Raw genomic sequence first — 19,177 nt, 5'->3', positions numbered from 1 at the left:
CCAGGTGGCTGATCAACTCTTCGTGGCTATGTGAATGCCAAGAAAGGTCGGCTGTTCAAAAACGGACCATCTCCCGATGGTTTGCCCTTTGCATCAAAATATGTCATGCTTTGGTGAAGAAGCACCCTCCTGTGAGGTAGAGTGCTCATTCCACCAGAGCAACAGAGGCAACCACAGCATTAGCACGCGGAGTTCTAGTCCTTGACATCTGTCAGGCAGCAATGTGGGCATCCTTGCACACATTTACCAGACACATCTGCCTGGACAGCCAACTCCGGAGGGATTAGGTACTTTGCTCGTTCGGTCCTCCAAGACTTTCTGGTATGGTTCACAGACTCTCCTCCGGGAATGGTATTGCTGGGGTATCTATTCTAAGGTAAGGAATCTACAACTAACTGTCTCGCAACTAACTGTCTCTATCAGACGTTCCCTTCGGTAACAATGTATCTGGTAGAGACATAAGTTAGTTGTAGATTCCTTACCGCTCCACCAATCCTTCCTGCTCTGCGAACTGATCCCTAGGGATACAGACTCCCCTAATGGGCCCTAGTTTGGATGCACCAGTGGTTAGTGTCTTTCATGGCTCGGCGCTTCTGTCGTGGAAAGTCTTGTTACAACTGACATCCGCACAGATGGGCGGCATCTATGGAGGTCCCGTGACGTCATCCTGGCATCCATGACAAGGTATGCAGGGCCGACCACCACCACCTAACGACACGCAGGGGTACTACTGAAGATAAAATCTCCAGAGCCAGACTGATGCCATGGGGAAATTCTAAGTTAAGGAATCTACAACTAGCATATGTCTCTACCAGATACATTGTTCCTGAAGGTAAGTAACTTGTTCTTTTGGTAATGTTTATTAAAGGTATGACACACAATTCCTTCCAAGAAACGTGTGATACCACAGTAGAACTTTAACTTGGTCTTGACATTTATGTGTACACCCATTGAGCTGATGCATAGCTGCTTGCTGTGTCGCCTGACCTTGAAGACTGTCTTCCTCATAACAATGACTTCAGCTTGTCACATGAGTAAACTTCAAGCACTTTCAGTGCAACCTTTCTACAACACCTTTTTCCCGGACCAGTTGGTGCAGGTTTCATGCAGGCCTCTTACCAAAAGTCCTTATATCCTTTGTTTTCTCTCCCTCTCGAAAGAGGAGAGACTCCATTGGTTGTATCACAAAAGTGATTTAAGCTTTTACATTTGCCATACCAAAGACCATCAAGTGGATAATCACCTTTTTGTGAGGTTCTACAGACCAAAGAAAGGGAAGGTGGTGCAGAAAAAAGACCTTTTTGAGGTGACTAGGCCTCTGCATTAAGATATGCTCAAAAATTCTTGCAAGTCCATTTCACCAGGTGTAGGCTCCTAGTACTGCATTGGCACACAGTCTTGCTGGTCTTTGACTTCGGCCAGGCTGCAACATAAGCATCCGTGCATACATTCTTAAAGCACTACTGCCTTGACAGCCATGTCTGGCAGGAAGAACAATTCGCCTGCTCGATCCTTTAAGACTTTTTGGTCTGAGCCCACTCCACGCACCCTCCACCTTGGGGAGGTACTGTTGTGGTATCTATTCTACGGTGAGGAATATGTAGTTAAAAGTATCCATAAAAAGAAAAGGTTATTGTTAGAAACTCTCTTTCTGGTTGCTATTTGAACTGCAGATTCCTCACTGCCCTCCCACCTCCCCGATCTTTGAAGTGGCTTCTTTTAGTATGTAAAAAGGTGATTAGCTAGTATTCAGCGTATTGTTGCCAACAAATGTTCACGCTCTGTGTCTGAAGGTGAAGAGAAGGTGGGAAACTGATGTGAGTGCCCAACTCTGGCTCTTATGCATGGCTGCCTTACGTCACTTTTTGTGTTGAGCCAACGCAGAGTTGCGCAATGCATCCATGTTGTGGATGATAATGCTGTTGATGAACTGGTGATGTTTGATCTGGTTTCTCTATTAATAATAGTTTGATAGCATTGCATCTATCAGTTGATGGCGCGATAGCAGATACTGACATGCGGTTGGCACACTTTTTGGCCTTATAGGACTTTGCTTCTACTTGTTGCTTAGTTGATCTGTCAGTAGGTGGCTTTAGCTTTGGTGATGTTGAGAGGGGTGGTAACATCTATTGAGTTCTAAAAGTGCCTGTTATTTCTTCTGTGTTCTTCTAGATGGATGTTATTAAAAAATAATGGCTCAATTTTCTGCTGCCCGTTGTGGGGGAGTTAAGTTAAGAAAGGAGGGGTTTTACCCAAGAAAATCCACAAGGGACCTGGGTGCTATATAGTATACAAAATGAGGGTCCCTGTGAACTGTGTAAACGTTATTCACATTTATTTAAAGCAATAATAACAAAACATTAGACACACTGTAAATTAATCACAATGAGCAAATACTGCAATTTTAAGTTATCATAACAGTGCCCCAAAGGAAAGGGAGTGAAGTAGCGTGATGCTGTGAAGGAGAAAGGAATAGATAAAGAATGATAATGGTCGTGACAAATAGATATATCAAATTCTTACATTTTTAACACAAAGTATCGGCTTCAGGTCCCTGAGCCAGATAAAGGATTCAAGAGATATCCCATTATTTCTCAAAAATGTCTATATTGACACTGGTATATAATATCCAAGAAATGCGGGCGGTGTCAACTGAGGAAGAGAGGGTAAGTAGCCGTCGACGAGCACGTAGAGTTTACTCCTCCAGTCACGGAGAGCAATCGAGGGATACGAGACGCCGGGATTAGAAATCTTCGGATGCGAGCGAATTGATTTAAATACGACGCGGCTACCCGCCATAATTAGGTCCTGGCCTTTTATAATACGATACGGTTCCAATTCATTAGACGCCATTGCTATCTACCCTCAGATCTTGATGAATTCGAAAAGTGGATTTCCTCAACTGATTATCGTATGAAAATATCTCTACGTACCATGAAATTGTAGTGCACCCCTGTTTACACCCTTGTCCTGATGAAGACCCCGATGTAAGGCCTCAAGTACGCCTACTGCTGTAGCGTGGGGTCGAAACGTCGACGGCTACTTACCCTCTTCCTCAGTTGACACCGCCCGCATTTCAGTGTGTCTAATGTTTTGTTATTATTGCTTTAAATAAATAAATGTGAATAACGTTTACACAGTTCACAGGGACCCTCATTTTGTATACGTTGTGGGGGAGTGGCATGGTAAAAGGAACGGTGAGTTAAGTTGAGGAACATTAGAGGCTGGCAGTGCATGTTGGGGATGAGGTTCAGTGTACTGCCCTTGGACTGTGCTGATGAACTATTGTTTGATTTTTAGGGCGGTGAGTAGTGAGTCTAGGGCTTTCTTCGTGGTTTTGATGCTGAAGTTGCTGGGCAGATTGAAGGGTAGCAGTGTTGGATGGAGGCAGATGTGACCAGATCTGATAGTTCTTTAAAAAAAACCTTTGTGGCTTATCGGTGGTCTATACAGAAACTGATGTAACTATGTAACAATGTTCTGAAACAATGTCCTACCTCATGTAAAGCGCTCTGATACCTCCGGGTCTAGCCAGCGCTATATAAAACTTTTCGAATAAAATAAATAAATGAGATGAAAGGATACTGTTTTTGCAGGCGGAGAGGAAAATGGCAGAAGAGGAGCTCAAAGTACTTAAGTGTGGGCATGTTAAGGATACTGCAAGGGACAAGCTGACTTGTGTACAACTGCAAGCTCCCTTCCAGTTTTGTTTGCAGTCTGTTTGATGCCATTGCAGAGGGTATAAAGACGAGAGGAATTTGTGTGGAGGAGTGTTTTCCAAGTTTATGATTAAGAATAACTGCACTGTGCATGATGATGTTGTGGCCTTAATCTATTGCTAAATGAGCAATAGATGGTGTTCTAGGGGTATATGAATGACAATGTTAAAACCGCCCATCATGTGTCTCTCGAAACTCTGCTACACACACCATTCCTGCCCTCACAGAGACCCCAAAAGGAAAATGCTACTTACCATTGTGCATCTGTTTTTGGCACGTCGAGCTGCAGAGTCTCACACTGTGCATTAGATCGCCACCTGGTGTTGGGCTCGGATGAATGCATGTTGTTGTCGTCTTGGAAGAAGTCTTTGTAGTCACGAGATAGGTGATTTCTCACTAGGACGATAGTGCGCATGGGCATCGACTCCATTCTTAGATTGTTTTTCCATCACTGGGTTTGGATGCAACTTTTCCGCTCTGGTTCAAAAACTACTTTCTAAGTAGTTTGACGCGTGAAAAACTTACTTCAACTATACCTAACAACTTTCGACATCAATAACCATCGACTCGACCTCGTTACCGCGACTCAAGTCGTCAACGCAAGCCGTCTGGTATATCCACGCAGTGAGGCCTACAGCTCATGGAAAGGACGCCGTTCAAGAAATGCCTCCAGTGTGGAGCAAAGTTCCTGCGCAGTGACCATCACATGGTATGTAACCTGTGCCTATCACTGGAACACGACATGTCCAGCTGTACGCCTGCGCATCCTTTTGATCCAAGAAGACGATTCGAGATCGGAGGGCCCGTCTACACATCATGCAGAGATCAGCTCCAGAACCGTTCGACATCTTCGAGGGTCCTGATGTCCCAGAGGAAGTTTCCGAAGATCTCCAAATCGTATCTGAGACAGACGACTCCGATGACTCCATACCTCCGGGTCAACGCGTAAGTACTACTGCCCCTGCCCCATCCCCAACACCCAAATCGAAGGCACAGTTCAACACTCCTCCGGGGCCCAGTCGTGACCGAAAAACTACTTCAGAAACCCCGCCTTCGAGCTCGGCTCCGAAGAAAACTCTAAAGCCTTCCGGTAGCTCAGGACCGAGCAATCAGCATGTGCCGATACCTCCATCTCCCTCTGCACCGAAACCGAAAGAAGTCCCGGTTCCGAAATACACTCCGAAACAGTCGACTCCGAAAGAAAAAACGGCTCCGAAAATACTAAACCCTGCTTCCCAGCCGACAAAACCAGCTTCGGCTCCGAAGCCAAAATCTTCTGAACCAAAACCTACGTCAAAGGACTTTAACACAACTCCTAAGGCTATGGACAAAGTGAAGCATCAACCACGATCGGAACCGAAAAAATCAGCGCCGCAACCAGTTTCTGATGAACAGCTTTTTCAACCTGATCCTTCACAGAAAAAGATATATATTGACCCAGAAACTGGACATGTCTCTGCTTTGCCACATAGGTAGAGGAAGTTAGATACAGCACCTACATCTCACGTGCCTGTAAAGGAGGACTCCTCTACATCACCTATAAACCCTTCTTCTCCTATATCTCCCTCTCTTCCATATCCTCTTCCTTCTCCACCTCAAAATTCACCCCCTCATTTTTCACCACAACATACACCTCCTCATAATGATCTTATAGGAGGAGGGAACGACCCAAATTATCCTTTTATCTACCCAGACCAACCAGACTGGGAGTACCCAGACCAACAAGATGCACCAGATATTCCTGATCCACATACATATCCATCCAAACCATCTCCACCAGAAGATAACCTTGAGTTTGGACACTTAATCAATAGAGCTGCCATCTATCATAAAGTCACAATGCATTCAGATGAGGCAGAAGAAGATTTTTTATTAGACACTTTTGAACAATCACAAAGGTCAGTTCAAATATTACCAATGATTAAAGGTGTCATTAAACATGCACCAGACGTGTTTTACGGATCCTGTACGTGCTAGGATCATAAACCCCAGAATAGAAAATAAATCTAGACCTGCTCCTACTGACCCTGCATATATTAAGGGACAACTAGCTGTGGATTCCCTAGTCGTTTTCAATGCTAGAAAACAAGAAAACTCACAAGCCTCAGGGGAAACAGCACCTCCTGACAGAGTCAAAGATGATAGACGCTTCAGGCAAGAGAATAGCTGCACAAGCCAGCAACACATGGCGCATAGCTAATTCACAAGCCCTTCTTGCAAGATACAACAGGGCTCACTATGATCAGCTAGAAACATTATAACAGCATCTACCTGACCAATACAAAGCACAAGCAAAGGACCTTATCCAAGAGGGTAAGCTAATTTCTAATGCTTCAATCAAGTGCGCGCTTGATGCAGCAGACACCGCATCTAGGGCAATAAACACTAGTGTCCTCTTTAGACGCTGCGCATCTCCGGATTTAAGCAAGAGGTGCAAACTACTATTTTAAACCTGCCTTTTAACCAACAGCAGCTTTTTGGTACAGAGGTAGACACAGCACTTGAAAAGATGACAAAAGACACAGATACTGCCAAATCTATGGGAGCCTTGCAGTCCCCACAAACACGAGGTTTCTTTTGTCGCTCCTTTTATAGAGGGGGCTCCAAACAAGCTGGAGCAGACAATTCAGCTTCCTTTAAAAACAATACACAAACATCCTCCAATAAAGGGTACTTTAGAGGAGGCTACCAAGGCAACACCAACAAGGGAAGAGGTCGAGGTAATAACAATCGAACCTCTTCCACCACTAAACAGTGACTTCCTTCAGCTCCCCCAACTTCATTCCACTCCTGTAGGGGGGAGACTAGCACAGTTCCTACCTGTCTGGTATTCCATCACATCAGACAAGTGGGTAAGACAGATTATCCAGTATGGTTACTGCCTAGAGCTTACAGCTACCCCTCCAAAAATACCACCCAGACAGCGTCCAATGTCCACAGAACATCTAACGCTGCTCCAACAAGCGGTTCTCTTATTGCTGCAAAAGGATGCAATAGAGTTAGTTAGGTTGCAACATCAAGGAACAGGGGTTTACTCGCTCTATTTCCTAATACCCAAAAAGGATGGGACACTAAGACCAATCCTCGACCTAGGGCCTCTCAATCTGTATATACACTCAGATCATTTTCACATGATCACTTTACAACAAGTGCTCCCATATTTGCAACAAGGCGATTTCCTCACCACACTAGACCTCAAAGACGCCTATTTCCACATTCCCATACATCCTTCTCACAGGACGTATCTCAGCTTTGTACTAGAATGACAACGCTATCAGTTCAAATTCCTTCCATTCAGGGTCACAACTGCACCACGAGTGTTTACAAAGTGCCTAGCAGTAGTAGCAGCACATCTCAGAAGACAACACATCCACGTCTTCCCATACTTAGACAATTGGCTCATAAAAGCCAAGTCATTCAATAAGTGTGTCCAACACACATCTCAAACAATTCAAACACTGCACGACTTGGGGTTTACAATCAACTGCACCAAGTCACATCTCCAGCCCTCTCATGTACAGAAATAGCTAGGGGCTACAATAAACACCGATACAGCTCTAGCTTATCCCAGGCCAGCTAAGATACAGAGCATCCGAGCCTTAATCACAAAGTTTCAAAACCAACTCTCTCTCCCAGCCAGAGTGTTCATGCAACTAATAGGCATGATGGCATCTTGCATTTTTATTGTACCATATGCAAGACTGCCAATGCGCCCATTGCAGGAATGTCTAGCACATCAGTGGAATCCGACTCAAGGACAACTTACAGACCTGGTGTTGGTGGACATCGCTCTCTGCAGTGGTGAAACACCAAAAACGGCGGCCGTTCCTCGAACCTGTTCCACAGATAGTACTGACTACAGACGCATACCTCACAGGATGGGGAGTCCGTCTGCTCCACCATACAACTCAGGGAAGGTGGACCACTCAACAAAAAGTGCTTCACAGCAATCACCTAGACCTGATAGCAATGTTCTTAGCACTGAAATCCTTCCAAGTACATGTACAGAACAAAGCTGTCTTGATCCGGACGGACATGACAGTCATGTACTACATTCATAAACAAGGAGGCACACATTCCCTGCAGTTGTCCCAGCTCGCACAGAACATTTGGAGATGGGCCATTCCACAAAAAAATATCTGCTTGCAGAACACCTTCCAGGAGTTCACAATCAGATAGCAGATTTGTTAAGTCAAAAGACACAACAAATTTGTGAATGGGAACTACATCTACAAGTTCTTCTACCACTCTTTCACAAGTGGGGTAATCTAGACATAGGTCTGTTTGCCACACACGAAAACACAAAATGCCCAACCTTTGCCACCAGGTTTCCACACCTGCTGTCCAAGGGCAATGCAATATGGAGGAACTGGTCAGACAGATTTGCGTACGCTTTTCCGCCAATCCCACTAATACTACTAGTAGTATGCAAGCTGAGACAACAGTCTCTCAAAATGATCCTAGTAGCTTCCACATGGGCACGCCAACCGTGGTTCACCACACTGTTGGAACTCTCTAGTTCCACACCAAAGACGGTGTCTAACACCATCCATGCTAACGCAGAACCATAGACATCAGACATCCAGATCCAAGTCAACTGAATCTGGCAATCTGGCTCCTGAAGTCTTAGAGTTTGGTTACCTTAACCTGCCACCAGACTGTATGAATATCATGAAAGAAGCTGGAAGACCTACTACTAGAGCTTGTTATGCTGCAAAATGGAAAAGATTTGCCATGTACTGCACTAATAATCAAATTGATCTTCTAGATGCTTCCATCCAGAATATCATCCAATTACAAAAATGTAATCTAGCATATTCATCTATACGTTTACATCTTGCAGCCATTGCAGCATATCTACAAAATAGACAACATATGTCGCTATTTAGAGTACCTGCAATCAAAGCTTTTATGGAAGGATTAAAACGAATCATTCCTCCTAGGTTACCACCCTCTCTAGAGTGGAACCTAAACATTGTTCTTACCTGGCTCATGGGGCCCCCTTTTGAACCTTTACATAAGTGTAAACTGCAGTTCCTCACGTGGAAAACAGCTTTCCTTATTGCTATTGCCTCTCTTAGGAGAGTTAGTGAGATTCAAGCTTTCACTATACAAGAACCATTTCTACAATTACACCGTAATAAGGTGGTTCTATGGACTAATACCAAATTCCTTCCTAAAGTAATTACTCCTTTTCATCTAAATCAATCAGTACAGTTGCCAGTGTTTGTTCAAAACCCAGACTCTGTAGCAGAAAGAGCTTTACACACACTAGAAGTAAAGAGAGGCCTTCTCTATTACATTGATAGGACCAAATTCTTTCGTTAAACAAAGCAACTGTTTGTAGCTTTCTCTTCACCGCATAAAGGCAACCCCATCTCTAAAGATGGAATTGCAAGGTGGATTGTAAAATGTGTACAAATATGCTATCACAAAGCAAAATGTACATTAACAGTTCCTCCTAGAGCACACTCCACATGCAAACTAGGAGCCTCCATGGCTTTCTTAGGGCACATTCCACTAGAAGACATCTGTAAGGCAGCAACATGGTCTACAACACATACCTTCACTAAACACTATTGTGCTGATGCGCAAGCCAAGCAGCAAGCTGCTGTAGGGCCAGGCTGTCCTCAAAACTCTCTTTCAAACTACTGCAACAGATACAGGTGACCACCGCTAGGGGACACACTGCTGTACAATCGATGCACAGTGTGAGATCTGCAGCTCATATGCCTCGAATGGAAAATGCTACTTACCAGTATGCATCTGTTCTTGGCATGTAGAGCTGCAGAGTCTCACACGCCCACACGCCTCCCCGGGACCTGTATCTGTTCCAGTTCTATCATAATTAGATATAAACACATGGACATCCCTTCTTTATTTCTACTAACTCCATCATTTCCCATCATGGCAAAAAACAATCTAAGGATGGAGTCGATGCCCATGTGCACTATCGTCCAAGGGAGGTGTCACCTATCTCGTGACTACAAATACTTCTTCCAAGACGACGACAACATGCAATCATCCGAGCCCAACACCAGGTGGCGATCTAACGCACAGTGTGAGACTGCAGCTCTACATGCCAAAAACAGATGCATACTGGTAAGCATTTTCCTGTTGGAGTCTCTGTGAGGGCAGGAATGGTGTGTGTAGCGAAGTTTCGAGAGCCACATGATGGGTGATTTTAGGCAGCAGGGCTTCTGGTCGTAGATCCAAACAGATGCAGGATGCCCTGGTATTGTCCAGTCTCAATTTGAATGTGCAGGATAGGATATGCAGTGTGTTCACTCCTGCTTAGATGTGTCCCAGGATATCTGGAGAAGTTATTTTGTTGAGATGAATGTTGGGGAATGCAGTTTGCTTACCTGGCTTATTCTTTTAAAGATAGTTTTGACAGTGGCAGGCCCAGAGACAGTGGCCGATCATTGAAGAAAGCAGCACCGATGGCTGCATGCAGGGACAGCCGATGGGAGCCTCAAACTGGACATGGCCTCCATAGCTAAAGAAAAATGAGCAGTACTTACTACACTATCTGGGAGCCCTTTGTCACAGGAGTCTCCTTGAATGCCCCACTCCAACTAGGCAGGATGCCTGATGAGAGGCGAGGCCGGAGAGATGTGCGAGCCATGCTACCGTCTTTAGCGGACCCCTGGATGAGTCTGTGGCTCCGAGCTGGCAGAATCTGAGATTTTCTTTCCATATCCTCACGGGCCATCATCCTGTTTGAATATGATTGTGACGGACTGATGTCACACTATGTTATAATGTTTGTTTCAGATGTTTCTTGCTTTTGTTTTTGGGGGGTACTATATTCCCTACTCCTCTGCATCAGACCCTCCCAATTCGATATGGAAAGCATCTTGCTACTCCCCAAGGCTCCCGGTTTGAAACATACTTGGGGCTAGGCCCCCACTCAAAGCATACTGAGCTCCCTGCACCCCCACCCCCACCCCCCACAGCCCATGGCTAAAGAGCTCAAAATACTTAGCTTTTAACTTGCAATGGCTAAATAACCCTATAAATCGCACAGCAATCCTGTCCCTCTTAGATTGCAAAAGGCAACTTGCTTATTACAAGAAACACTTTTCCCCAAAGATTCCGCCTGCATGCGCTCCCGCTAGTTCCCTAGTCAATTATGGTCATCAGGGCCGGCGAAGAAGAATGGGGTAGTGTGGTATCTTCCACCTGCAAACCCCCCCGGCGACTCCGCGTTTGATGGAGCTGCTCGCGGTGACATCACTTAGAATGTCACCGCGACCAGCGTTCCAAGGCGAGCGCCGGGGGCAGGACGAACAAGCTGTCTACGAGGAGGCTGTGGCTGAGGTCGCAGGGTTGCCACTTATCTTAATAAAGTCTGAGAGTTATATCTACATGGCGTATCGTACCTTTATTAGACCATTACCACACTGGCGACGAGGGTAACCAACGCCTGCGACCTCAACACGCTTACATGTACCGGAACTCCAACTGAGGAGAAAAGAGGAAGAATTCCGCGACCCAGAGGCAGACGGCGCTGTGTAGGAATCACCTTGGAAAGCACTGAGTGGAGTCGTGTGGACAAGAAAATAAAGCGTAACAGCCTTACAACCTGTCAAGTAAGTGCTGGTCGGACGGGAAAATTTCCCCGTCAGAAGTGATCTGTGAAGCCGGGTACCGAGACCGGGAGATGGAGAATGAAAGGGAGAGTTGCCTGTTGCCGCTTTTGGGAGAATTGTAACCTCCGTCAGCTGTTTCGTGGGGCGTGATGCTCATCCCCCAGTGACCGCGTTGCCTTGTCTGCCGTGGGAGGGAAGAAATACTGCAACTGCACACACTTTGACGGGCTGTGATCGGAAGCACTTTGAAGTGCGTGTGAGGAGCTTTTTGAAGGTGCGACAGCGGGACAGAGAAACCTAACTGCCCGTCCCTCTCCGACCAAGCAGGAAAGGCTGCCGTTTTCAGTTGCGCTGTGTAGATTGCGAGTTTCACTCCAAGCCTGGTGTGTAACCCGACGGACTAGGAGAACGAGCGAGGCCTACTGTTGCAGTGGCAGAATAACATTCCTGTTCTCTCCAGCTGGCCTGTGTCTGCATTTTGAACAAAGTAGAAGCCGGCGCATAGGGACTTCACCCACCTAGGAGACTGGTGCAGGTTCGTGACAGTCTGTCACGGAAGCGCGGTTAGCGCATCGTGGCTTTTCACACTTTGTCACTTCACTCTGAACGTGGCATAAAGGGAACACGCATAGGATAACCTGAAGGCCTGCAGTGTGGGTTTTAGTTGATTATGTGTTCGTGACAGTAAAGCGTTTGCCACCACCTCCAACCCTGCAACAGCTGGCGTTTTCTTATCATCATCATCATGCATAAGGGTGTATAAGGGAAAGTAACACTGCTTCTTTATTGTCAGGCGCCCCCCCCCGACTTCTAAAGGAATCTATTGTTTCCACCCTGCCTAGAATTGTGTCAAGGTAAAGGCTCCATAAATCCTCATACCCCGCACAATGTGAATCAAGCCGGTAGCTGTCTGAACTGAGGGGACTGGCCGTATTTACAAGACTAGGAGCCATATCTATCGTTTTTTGTTCCTTGGGTTCCCTACAGCCTGGTGGTGGACTTTGCAATTCATTTATGGGGAATGTTATCCTCTGGTACACAAACCTGAGATCGGCTGTGACAGATGTACCCACCACTGTCCCTACTAAGGTGTCTTATACTTTCAAAATGCAAAGGTAGAATTGTAGGCAAATGTGTTACATGCGTTTATAATTCATTCAGTGTCCGGAAATAGCACCCTGCTATAAAATTTACACTGTTAGTGTCACATATACATGGTTTTTAGGTTCCCTGGTTGTACATCACACGGTGACGTTGCACTATGCAGAGTGTGACCCCTCCACCCTTTTTCCTGACTAACCCAGGTGATCCCACCATACAATGGAAAAAGTGGAAAAAAGTGTTTTTGAATTACGCCACTGTGTGTGGGCCTAACCTTGGCCTGGAAAGGAAGGTAGCATTGTTAGCGTATTACTTGGGTGCGGAAGGAGAAGAGGTTCTAGACCACCTTCCTGAGTTAGGGACACAAGAAGCAAGGGGTCTCAATGAGTTAGAAGTAAGTTTAAAGAAGTTGGACTTACACTATCTCCCCAAGACTAGCACAATTATGGAGAGGTACCACTTTGGGAAGAGGACACAGAAGGAGGGGGAATCTATTGAAGATTTTGTCTCTGAATTGAGGAAACTAGCAGCTACGTGCAAGTTTGGTGGGGCAAGTGAGGAAAGGATCAGGGATCAGTTTGTATTGGCTTGCAGGATGGAGCGTGTGCGAGAAGAGTTGTGGCTGAAGGATGACCCACCTTTGAGGGAGGTTCTCATTATAGCCAAACAGGTTGAGCACATGCTACAGTGTGTCAAGGAAATAAAGCAAGACACCGGGGAGAAAAGAAGCGAAGATAAACCCAATGTCAGTGAAGTAGTGACCGAGTGTGAGGCCGTGTCAGTAATCAAAGGTCAGAAGGTGGCGGGTAGAGAGCAGAGGGCGGGCAAGTTGGGAGGGACATTCAAGGGCACCTGTTACAGGTGTGGCAAGCAGGGGCATTTTGCTAATGACAGAGAGTGTCCCGCCCTCAGGTTTACATGTAATAAGTGCGGCAAGAAGGGTCACTTCAAGCAGTATTGCAAGAGTGGGCTAGGAGCTGGAAGACAGAGTAGAGACAGGACGAACGAAGTATGTGACGAAATTGTAGTGCAGGTGAAAGAGTTACAGATCCAAAGTCTTGTTGACGCCACATGCGAAGAAATAGGAGCACAAAATGATGAGAGTCAGGTCAGCAGCCCTAAAGACACAGTAAAAGTGGGGAGCACTGAGTTAGATGCTTTGTTTGATTCCTGTTCTAGGATAACCATTATCAATGCTAAAGAATTCACTCGTGTGTCCAAGGGGAAGATAGTATTGAAAAGTATGGACCTGAGACCTGGGGGGTATGCTGGTCGCCCTATCTCTATGAAAGGTTATTTCCTAGGAAAAATCGAATACAAAAACAGGACAACTGTGTCCAAAGTGTATGTGTCCACTGTCGGGGATAACATCTTGGGGTGGCAAGCACAGAAGGAGTTAGGGGTCTACCTCAATCCTAATAGTAATCCCCAGATCCTGATACAGGAGATACAGGAGCATAAGACAAACGTAGTGACTGAGTTCAAAGAAGTGTTCAGGGAGGAGCTGGGATGCTTGAAAAACTACTGTCACAAGATAAAACTTAGAGACAACGCGAAGCCAGTCGTGGCCAAAGTCAGGAAGCTTCCCATAGCCATCCAAGAAGAGGTCAAATCTGAACTAGAGAAATTGTGTAAGGCTGGAGTCATCGAACCAGTTGAGGCGACAGAATGGCTAGCACCCATCGTGGCCGCGAAGAAGAAGGATGGGTCGGTTCGGCTCTGCATCGACCTGAGGGCATTGAACAAGGAGGTCGTGGTTGATAGATTCCCCCTGCCCAACATCACTCAAATGATGAGCATGCTTGAGGGAGCCAAGGTGTTTTCCACTCTCGACCTCGCCTCGGCCTACTTCCAGATAAAGCTGCACGAAGAGTCACAGGAACTCACAGCATTTGTGACACCTATGGGCGCGTACAAGTTCAAGAGGATGCCTTTCGGGTTAGTCTCGGCGGCTGCCGTATTTCAGAGACTCATGGGGAACATTTTGAAAGGCATCCCAGGTGTCATGTGCTACCAGGACGATGTACTCATCTTTGCAAAGAACCATGAGGAGCATGATGAGAGGCTGAGGCGAGTACTGGGAAGGTTCAGGTCACAAGGTCTAACGGTGAAAAAGGACAAGTGTGTGTTTGGCTGCGCTGAACTGGATTTCTTGGGACACAAGGTGACAGCTGAAGGAATATGTCCCAAAGTTGAACTACAAAACACCATCGTCAATCTAGCGCCTCCGACGAGCAAAGACGAAATCAAGTCGATGATGGGAATGTTGGAGTTCTATGGAAAATTTATAAGGAACCTGGCAGGAAGGACTTACGCCATCAGACTGCTGCTAAAAAAAGAGACAGAGTTCAACTGGAGTCAGGAGTGTCAGAGGGAATTTGAAGACGTAAAAAGGGCACTTGCAGAGGCACCCAGCCTGAAGTCGTACATACCCAACCGGGCGACTGTGGTCACCACCGACGCAAGCGCTAAGGGACTGGGAGCAGTCCTCACCCAAGTAGGCAAGGACGGAGAGGAAACGGTAGCCTTCGCCTCAAGGTCACTCCAGAAGTCCGAAAACAACTACTCGGTGATTGAAAAGGAGGCCCTGGCAGTATCATGGGCATTAGGGAAATTCAGAGACTTCCTGTGGGGCACACAGTTCACTCTTCGTACCGACCACAAGCCACTGGTGGAAGTGTTCAGCAAAAAAGGCCTGGATGCCATCTCCAGTAGGATCAGGCGGTGGGTGGTTGGACTCCAAGAGTACACCTTCGGTGTCGAGTACGTCCCGGGAGCTCGGAATTTCGCAGCAGACTGTCTGTCAAGACTGGTAAATGAGAAAGAAGTGAGGGAGAGTCAAGAGAAGGTGGATGATGAAGCGGATGAACTACAGATGGAGAATGTCTGCGCCATCCAGAAGGCACTAGGAGAGGAAACATGGAGGATTGCATTGAAGGAAGATGAGGTCTTGGAAGAGGTGTGCAAAAGAGTAAAAAACAGGTGGACACACGAAGATAAACGGGAGGGAAATCTGCGACCATACTGGGTTGTCAAGGATGAACTGTCCATAGTAGACGAGTGCCTGTTCAGGGGAACGAGACTAGTGCCGCCCACGTCGGTCAGAGACAACCTGGTCGAGATAGCCCACGAAGGACATATGGGCCTCACCAAGACTAAACAGAGACTCAGAGAGAGCTATTGGTGGCCAAGCATGGACCTTGCCACGGAAAGGAAGATTAGAGACTGCATTCCCTGCAGCAACAGCGACAAGGTTTTGAAGCAAATTACACCCCCGATGGTATGCAGGCCGCCACCGTCAGGACCCTGGGAGGAGTTGGCATTGGACATCGTGGGTCCTTTGTCTGGAGAGCTGCGCACGCCGTACATCCTAGTACTCATGGATATGCATTCCAGGTGGCCTGAAATAAAGTTAGTAAGTGAAGTCACTACTAAGACAGTCATTGGATTTTTGGAAGAGGTGTTCATCAGGGAAGGGCTACCCAGCAGCATTCTCACGGACAATGGGGTGCAGTTGTGTTCTAAGGAAATGGAAGACTTCCTTGGAGAGAGGAGCATCAGACACAAACGTTGCGCTTTGTATCACCCCGAAACAAATGGCATGGTCGAGCGTTTTAACAAGACGCTCAAGGAGAGCATACAGTTGGCCAAGGCCAGTGGCTTAAGCTGGAAAGAAGAAGCATGGAGGCGTGTAGAAGCGTACAGGTTCACACCGCACCAAACGACGGGTGTCACGCCATTCGAGTTGCTCCGCGCAAGGATACCCAACACCAAGCTATCCCCGGGATGGATGGGGTGGCACAAGGGATGGTCAAACCACTCAAAAGAAGTGAAAAGCCAAGAGAGACAAGAGGGAGCTATGGCTAAAAGGAAGGAAAGATACGACCAGTTGAAATCGACACGAGAGGCCGGATTCAAAGTAGGGGACAGCATCAAGATCAGAACCCCAACTGGGAGAGCTAGCTGGTCAGGGTACAGTAGTCCAACCAAGATCACAAAATTGTTCAAAAACGCTGTGAAGACTCAAGAGGGGAAGATCTGGAACCTAGGGAGAGTAGTGAGATTTCACCCACCCGGGCAGGACTCAAACAGTGAGGGGGAGAGTGATGCGGAGAGGGACAAAAGGCCCAACACGAAGATACTGTTGCCATCCCCCCACCCCAGTGTCAGGCCCAGCAGGAGAGTGACCAGACCCCCCAGACACCTTGATCAATATGTCAGTTCGTAACATTGTGAGGTATTTGTTGTATTGTTATATTTCTTGTGTTCTTTCCGCAGGGGAGGGGGATGTGTGGTATCTTCCACCTGCAAACCCCCCCGGCGACTCCGCGTTTGATGGAGCTGCTCGCGGTGACATCACTTAGAATGTCACCGCGACCAGCGTTCCAAGGCGAGCGCCGGGGGCAGGACGAACAAGCTGTCTACGAGGAGGCTGTGGCTGAGGTCGCAGGGTTGCCACTTATCTTAATAAAGTCTGAGAGTTATATCTACATGGCGTATCGTACCTTTATTAGACCATTACCACAGGTAGCTCTTCTATTTTTACAGAAGTTTAGTGGTAAGCTACTAGCCACAATTTCTGAGATTAGAGGATGCCTTCTATCTATCCGGATCCAATGGAAATCCTTGGCTTTCACCCTAGCCAACACATTTGCCCCAAACGAGCGCCAAGAACATTTAATTCTAAACTCGCCAGGGTCGGTACTTGCCCCTTCAGATTCAGCTGTGCTCATTGGGGAGATTTAAATCTAATTATGGACCCCACGCTTAATCAATCCAGCCAGCACTCTTCCCAAACCGGGTGTTCACGGCCGCAGGCTTGCAGTGGCTTGTGGAAGGGGGGGGGGGGGGCTCTGAGACCTGTTGCGAAGGCTGCACTCCTCCTCCTCAAGGGACTACCTTTTGCTTGGCTGCACACACAACATATGCACCCATTGACCATTTCCTTGTGACTTCATCACTTATGACCCTTGTGGGAGGGACAACCATAGAACCACACTCTTTTGGACCAGGCTATGTTCATGATATCCTTGCGGACAGGCAACCCTCTTCCCACCCCACCACCCCAAACAGTGCAGCCCGTTGGAGACTGCGCGATGTGCTATTGCAATCCCCTACCAATATTACAGCAATTCGCAATGCCCTCAGGGATTACTTAAGTGGATGTTACCCCCCCTTAGAATCGGTGTGGGAGGTACTGACGCTGGTGGTGAGGCGAGGTCATCGCCATCTCTGCAGCAGAGAACTAGATGCTGAAGCAAGCAGTCACTGAGCTAGAAATAATATACATTATTATAAAGGGGCCCCTAGGGTTTGGCATGACTTGGAACGTAAGAGGCTACACTTGAAACGCCTGTACCTTGACAGGGCAGAATATGCCCCTCTCCGACTCAAGCACAAAATTCTTCCTCTGCAGCGATAGCTGCGGCCTTATGCTTGCGCATAGACTACACTCAAAAATCCTTTCGGGATCCGTTGACTCAGTGAGGTACGCCTCTTGTACAGAGGTGCACTCAGACGAGGAGAGTGCGTCAACCTTCAAGGATTTATATCAGACCTTGTATTCCGACTTGGATGGGCCATGGGGAGACCCGATCCTCCACTTGGTGGAAACCCCAGTGATGCCCCTGCCAACAGCAGTAGCGTCCCAGATGGACACCGATACAGATAGAGGAAGTTAATAGCAGCCATCGTGCGGCTGAAACCTGCGAAGGCGCCAGGACCAGACAGCTTCTCAGCCCGATTATACAAATCCTTTTGTCAAGAATTGGCCCCCATCCTCACGTGACTTTTCAACTCCTTTAGTGATTTCAGGATGCCAACATGCTCAATGCTGGAAGCATCTGTATCCGTCATACTGAAACCTGGCAAAGACCCAAAGGAGTGTGGGTTTTACAGGCCCAATTCCCTCGTTAACATTGATGCCGAGATCATTGCTAGAGCACTAGCCTCACATTTCAATCCAGTAATGGTGGGACTGATCGACCCAGACCAATCGGGCTTCATTACAATGAGACAGGGTGCAGACAACGCTAAAAGGCTATTAAACCTGTTGGACATCACCAAGAGATCACGAAAGGAAGCACTCTTCCTTTATCCATCGATGTTGAGAAAACATTTGATCGCAATCCAATGGGCGTACTTGTTTCAAATGCTTCGCCATTTCGGGTTTGGTGAGACATTTCTGAAATGGATAAGCTGCATCTATGGTGCCCAAAGGGCATCTGTCTGGGTCAATGGAGTGGTGTCTGCTCCGTTCCCGATCGTGGGGCACCCATCAGGGTTGCCGCCTCTCCCCGCTTCTATATGCACTCTACATGAAACCCTTGACGCAGTGCAGATTACTGGCATCCGATTTGGCTCAGAGATTCATACCATCAGCATGTACGTTGATGACGTAATACTCGCGTTAGCGGATCCAATGGACTCCCTACTGAGGCTATTGGAGGAACTGCAGAGCTTTGGTGACGTCTCAGGTTTTAAAGTCACTTTGACAAAGTCCCAGATACTGAACCTGTTGGTCAGCCCTGCCCATTAAGCAGCACTCCCGGCCCGATTCCCTTTAATCTGGGCAGTGAACACCATCCCGGACTTGGGTATACAACTCGCTCCCACAGTTGCGAGGATCATGGTGATCAATTACAGGGCCCTAGTAGAGCAGACAAATAAGTCGCTGACGGAATGGGGGAGATTGCGACTAGCTTGGTTGGGACGTATCCCAGCAGTCAAAATGAAGGTGCTGCTGCATATTCTCTAGATCTT

At 47.1% G+C, this 19,177-nt stretch overlaps 1 protein-coding gene across 6 annotated transcripts in view; it reads left to right on the top strand.

Annotated features, from left to right (window-relative positions):
- SBNO1 (strawberry notch homolog 1) overlaps positions 1–19,177 on the top strand; it is a 1,344,504-nt gene that overhangs the window by 1,285,280 nt on the left and 40,047 nt on the right. The window lies entirely within an intron of this gene.

Source organism: Lissotriton helveticus, chromosome 11 (genome assembly GCF_964261635.1).
Source record: "Lissotriton helveticus chromosome 11, aLisHel1.1, whole genome shotgun sequence".
In the NCBI taxonomy this organism is placed as follows: Eukaryota; Metazoa; Chordata; class Amphibia; order Caudata; family Salamandridae; genus Lissotriton; species Lissotriton helveticus.
This window is presented reverse-complemented; position numbering and strand designations above follow the sequence as displayed.